At 40.0% G+C, this 6,481-nt stretch overlaps 1 protein-coding gene across 1 annotated transcript in view; it reads right to left on the bottom strand.

Moving 5' to 3' along the window:
• LOC120534469 (oocyte zinc finger protein XlCOF6-like) overlaps nt 1-764 on the bottom strand; it is a 67,745-nt gene extending 66,981 nt beyond the window's left edge. The window contains exon 1 of the mRNA XM_039762068.1: nt 673-764. The gene's annotated coding sequence lies outside the window, so the exon portion shown is untranslated. The remainder of the gene's footprint in view (nt 1-672) is intronic.
• Nucleotides 765-6,481: the final 5,717 nt, after the last annotated feature.

Raw genomic sequence — 6,481 nt, 5'->3', positions numbered from 1 at the left:
AACAAACTGAACGCGTTACACATAAAACACAATAAATATTGCTGTGATTTTTGTACTCCAGAAACAGAAGCCCTCAGAGAAAAGGAAATGGCAATCGCACAATTCACAATGAGTAGATGATGCTAGTAAATTAAACATTTTTGCAACCCACAACTGCAGAAGCAGACATTAAAATCGCAAGAATAAAATATTGCAAATCCTGCAGTAGAATCTGGTAGCATCGTCAGTTCATCATAATCAACAACTGGAAACTCCATCAAATCACAGTAATTACAAAAAAAAAAAAAAAAATTAATACACAACTTCATATTTTGTTTTTTTATTCAATCGAAGACCCGTGAAAATGATATGTAATACTTGTCATGTGATAATTGAAAGGTCCTTTATTTGGAAATGCATACGTACCGTTTGAAAAGCGTGGCTGTAGCGCCTGGCTGAATAAATTCAGGGGTCTTTTACATGACATACGTACGGCGATACAAACATTCAAAGCACCAGACTTTAAAGCAAGTGCGGGACTGAGCTATTTAACTCACAGGAGCAAGTCCAGCATGGCTCCCATAACATTACAAGGAGCCTCGACGTGCCGCTCGGTAACTAAAACTCTATTCTGTCGCGAACCCCACAGTTGTGGTGTCATTTCTTTTATCTACACATTATGCAGTTACACACCTTTACTTTTCGCAGATCCGCTTCTCCGCTCAGGCCTCACGATCGCTCAGAAGATGCCAGTTGAACATTCGCGCTGCAGGACGCGTGAGAATCCCACAGCTGTCATGCACAGAAAGAGAGTACTTCCGGAAGGGAGCGCAATGAGTGGTGTCAAAATAAAAGCCCTAAACCGTCAACACCTCGGCTGCTCAAAAAGCAGAGCTAAGGATGATCATCTCAGAAACCAGGGGTGCCTTTTCTTTTTACACAAAGATACCTGCAATGAAATGCGGGGTGAAATATTATATACCTTACAAGACTCGACCAAGTAAGATTTTGGATGCATTTTAATATACATGGGAAGAGCATAATTATGGTGATGACTATCGACATAAGTGGGCAAAAATGCTATTGTCCATATCTCAAAAGCTAAGGATTGTGTCAGCATAAAACCAGAGTGGAATAGGATTTAAAGACCCCCCTCTAATCGGATTTTGGGTCCTTCATTTAAGATTATCTTTGCTGCATCAGCAACTCTAACCTCAATACGTCTGTTCCGCACTTTTATTTATTACAGCTGAGGTCGACACCTTTCCAATTTTAAAATGTAGAAAGGAAGGATTGTAGCAGCATTGACCTGAGATTAATGCCTCTTTGTATTTAAGGCATAAAGAATCCCTGTCAGGAAATAAGAATGTGTAAAGTGGTTGTCAGATGTCACCATCTCCTCGGCCTAACCCCCTGGCAACCGAGATCCACAGACCTCACAAAATGGCAGCTCCTATTAACATCACAAGATGCAGAAAACTACAGAGAACGGCCAATTTAAATACTTATCACATAATGAGGAAAGTCCATAGCGTAAACAGAATCCTATAAAATATTCCTGTACACACACCACAAAAAAACTATAACTTATGTTTTCAAAGAGCTAATTTTTTATTTTATCTTGTCACCTATACTGCTGCTGGATTATGTGAATTTCCCCTTGGGATTAATAAAGTATCTATCTATCTATCTATCTATCTATCTATCTATCTATCTATCTATCTATCTATCTATCTATCTATCTATCTATCTATCTATCTATCTATCTATCTATCTATCTACCACTGGCTTTGTATTGTTACTATTTTTTATTTTTTGACGTCTGCCTGCTATTCAAAGAGATTTCACTTTCATTGCTGTTTGTTGACCTACGCTACTTTATTATGTGGTGCTGCACATTCATTTTGGATGGTTAACTCATCTTAAAATTGAATGCATCTCAAATTCTATGGAACAGTTCTAGGAAACATCTAATAAAAATTTCGGATGCAATTAAGCATTAACATAACACAATGTCATAAAACTCAGAACTTAACTTTTTAGTTAACAATCAATATCAAAATTATTAAGAAATTGTCTAAAAGTTGACAGAATTTGTTTGCAATATGAGTCTCAATGTCTTTTTGGATTCACTTTTGGAATTTTTCCTTGGAAATCCCAGAGCGGTGAGTGAAGAGCAGGGAGAAAGATTTCACAAGGATATCATGGACATGGAAAGAAGTTAACAAGGACATTACTGCTGGATGATTCATAAAGAGATCCCATCATGGGAGACTACCAGTCACTCTGCCTCTTCTCCCTCCACACCCTATGCCAGCAGTGGCGGGTACCAGTCAGCCACCTCCTCCCCAACACCAGACACACCACTCACTGGTGCCAGCCTGCTCCTCTCTCATTCATCTGAAGTGCCAGCAGTTGAGACAAGCATATCAGATAAAGCAGGACTGCCACTGGTCCGATTCCATGAGATGTGATTTGGTCAGAAGAGGACATCATTTCAGGTAAAGGATAGTTTTACTTTACCAAACAGTGAGGCTGTCAGAAGCTGCCTTCACCATTAATCTATAAGAACATTACCTAATCAGGAAAAAAAAACAAAGAAGCTGGCTCACCTGCTCCAATATACAGTGGTGTGAAAAACTATTTGCCCCCTTCCTGATTTCTTATTCTTTTGCATGTTTGTCACACAAAATGTTTCTGATCATCAAACACATTTAACCATTAGTCAAATATAACACAAGTAAACACAAAATGCAGTTTTTAAATGATGGTTTTATTATTTAGGGAGAAAAAATCCAAACCTACATGGCCCTGTGTGAAAAAGTAATTGCCCCCTTGTTAAAAAAATAACCTAACTGTGGTGTATCACACCTGAGTTCAATTTCCGTAGCCACCCCAGGCCTGATTACTGCCACACCTGTTTCAATCAAGAAATCACTTAAATAGGAGCTGCCTGACACAGAGAAGTAGACCAAAAGCACCTCAAAAGCTAGATATCATGCCAAGATCCAAAGAAATTCTGGAACAAATGAGAACAGAAGTAATTGAGATCTATCAGTCTGGTAAAGGTTATAAAGCCATTTCTAAAGCTTTGGGACTCCAGCAAACCTCAGTGAGAGCCATTATCCACAAATGGCTAAAACATGGAACAGTGGTGAACCTTCCCAGGAGTGGCCGGCCGACCAAAATTACCCCAAGAGCGCAGAGACGACTCATCCAAGAGGTCACAAAAGACCCCAGGACAACGTCTAAAGAACTGCAGGCATCACTTGCCTCAATTAAGGTCAGTGTTCACGACTCCACCATAAGAAAGAGACTGGGCAAAACGGCCTGCATGGCAGATTTCCAAGACGCAAACCACTGTTAAGCAAAAAGAACATTAGGGCTCGTCTCAATTTTGCTAAGAAACATCTCAATGATTGCCAAGACTTTTGGGAAAATACCTTGTGGACTGATGAGACAAAAGTTGAACTTTTAGGAAGGCAAATGTCCCGTTACATCTGGCGTAAAAGGAACACAGCATTTCAGAAAAGAACATCATACCAACAGTAAAATATGGTGGTGGTAGTGTGATGGTCTGGGGTTGTTTTGCTGCTTCAGGACCTGGAAGGCTTGCTGTGATAGATGGAACCATGAATTCTACTGTCTACCAAAAAATCCTGAAGGAGAATGTCCGGCCATCTGTTCATCAACTCAAGCTGAAGCGATCTTGGGTGCTGCAACAGGACAATGACCCAAAACACACCAGCAAATCCACCTCTGAATGGCTGAAGAAAAACAAAATGAAGACTTTGGAGTGGCCTAGTCAAAGTCCTGACCTGAATCAATTGAGATGCTATGGCATGACCTTAAAAAGGCGGTTCATGCTAGAAAACCCTCAAATAAAGCTGAATTACAACAATTCTGCAAAGATGAGTGGGCCAAAATTCCTCCAGAGCTGTAAAAGACTCATTGCAAGTTATCACAAACGCTTGATTGCAGTTATTGCTGCTAAGGGTGGCCCAACCAGTTATTAGGTTCAGGGGCAATTACTTTTCACACAGGCCATGTAGGTTTGGATTTTTCTCCCTAAATAATAAAAACCATCATTTAAAACTGCATTTTGTGTTTACTTGTGTTATATTTGACTAATGGTTAAATGTGTTTGATGATCAGAAACATTTTGTGTGACAAACATGCAAAAGAATAAGAAATCAGGAAGGGGCAAATAGTTTTTCACACCACTGTATATATATATATATATATATATATATATATATATATATATATATATATATATATATACACACAGTATCTCACAAAAGTGAGTACACCCCTCATATTTTTGTAAATATTTTATTCTGTCTTTTCATGGGACAGCAGTGAAGATATGACACTTTCATACAATGTAAAGTAGTCAGTGTGCTGGTTGTATAACAGTGTAAACTTGCTGTCCCCTCAAAATAACTCAACGCACAGCCATGAATGTCTAAACCGCTGGAAACAAAAGTGAGTACACCCCTAAGTGAAAAATGTCCAAAGTGTGCCCAAAGTGTCAATATTTTGTGTGGCCACCATTATTTTCCAGCACTGCCTTAACTCTCTTGGGCATGGAGTTCACTAGAGCTTCACAGGTTGCCACTGGAACATAGACATAAAGACAGACAGACACTTTCACGTCCTGCGAGATGGTCAAGTCACGTCATACTTATAACCTTTGGAAGCAAGTCCCGTGATACACATGCAGAGCAGGTTAGAGATAATGGAAGTAGGAAAATTCAGAAGCCTCAAAAAATGAGAGTAAAGATCACATTAGCGCAAACAGAAAATATTACTCGGTGAAATAATGTAACAGCGAGAAGAGACTGAATAGTGTTTGAGGATGTCTGGGGAGAAGAGAGACAAGGCAGTGACTTTAAAACGTTTGTATCTCCGCTTAAGAGGGGGTTTTGGAGGAGCGACCACATCTCCTTGAGGTGCATTCAGCCCCCCTCTTCACAACAGTGCGTAGTGCTTGGCCATGGGGGAGGGGTTTGGTTGGTGAGTGAAGCAAGCAGGGGGCAAAGCCCTCTAAGTATATATATTATATACAGGGTGGTCCAGATCTAATTATGCAAATCCAGATTGTCTGGATGACTTTCATTTATGCGGGAACAACTCCAGTTCGGTGCGAAGATGATTCTTCATGTCGTCAGATCGCACACTTCTTGATAGTCCGGAATTTTTCGGGTGATTTTCAATGGTATAAACTTAATAAGTTATAGTGTATTGAAAATTGCATAATTAGATCTGGACCTCTCTCTCTCTCTCTCTCTATATATATATATATATATATATATATATATTACACCCAAGAGCTATACATTACACTGTCAGGGACTTAGTGACTATTATAATTCATGAAAAAAGTGCAGAACATTCAAAGCATACAATAGCCTTGAAGCAGTTGGGACTGCATCTTAAAAATATTTTAACAATTAATACACAAGAGATGACACTCTTGGAGGTTTAGAGAAAGCGATGGCACGATGATCTCACTTATTCAGTCTCTAGCAGAGAGGACTCCTGCTTTAAGCGGCTCCACAGACACTATAGACCATCCAAACAGTGGCGTCGTTTTAAACGAACTCGCGCTGTTCTGTAATGAAACAGCATATGTAATGCATTACGAGTGACACGAGCACTCACCCAAGTTACCTTGGCAAAACAATTCAAGATGAGCTCGTTAATTCCAGACATGAGAACAGAGCATAGAGTGTGTGACATCAAGCAGTCTGAATATCACTCTGTTATTTTGGATTGCAATCGTGATGCTACCCACGAGGAACAAACTTCACTAATTATAAGAAGTATCGCACTAGAGGACACGCCCAGCATGAAATAACATTTTATGGGATGCCTTCCAGCAACAGAGACACCGGGATATATTATGTCTTCTCTTGCCCTGGCGCCCCGGGGTGTTTCATCTGTGACCAGTTTAGTTCGAAGTGATTTTAAAAGAGTCGTCTCACAACTGTATTAAAATAAAATAAAATAAAATCGCTCAGTCCCGAAGTCTCTAATTTTCTTGTCTTCAGATTCACGTAACGAGTCCTACATAACCTTCAATATTCACTTCCAGCAAGAGGCATCGCATCATCGGCAGCGTATTTGCTCCAATTAACCAAACACGTCGCCTACCGCATCAATTAATTCGATACAATATTATGAGTCAAAGAGGAAAAAAAGGTGACGTTCTCCACATGGAGAGCAAATTACAGACGCTACTGCTATCAGTAGCACGTCGTTAATTCTACACGCCAAACTCCGGAGTCCCACTGGACCCAAACAAGGAGGACAAATCCTCATCCGGCTCGATAGCGTGCTTTGACGTTGTACTGTCCGGCCACCTTATTTGAAACGCTTGATAAATACGGGTAGAGTAAAATTATCCCACACCGCCATCTTGTGGGAAGCAATGTTTTTGCAATTAGGCACACCAGAATGGAGATTTGCAATAAAGGTGAACGATCAACCCTTTTAA

The sequence above is a fragment of the Polypterus senegalus genome, chromosome 8 (genome assembly GCF_016835505.1).
Source record: "Polypterus senegalus isolate Bchr_013 chromosome 8, ASM1683550v1, whole genome shotgun sequence".
Lineage (NCBI taxonomy): Eukaryota > Metazoa > Chordata > Cladistia > Polypteriformes > Polypteridae > Polypterus > Polypterus senegalus.
Note: the sequence above shows the minus strand (reverse complement) of the source record. Positions and strands in the feature narration are given on the sequence as shown.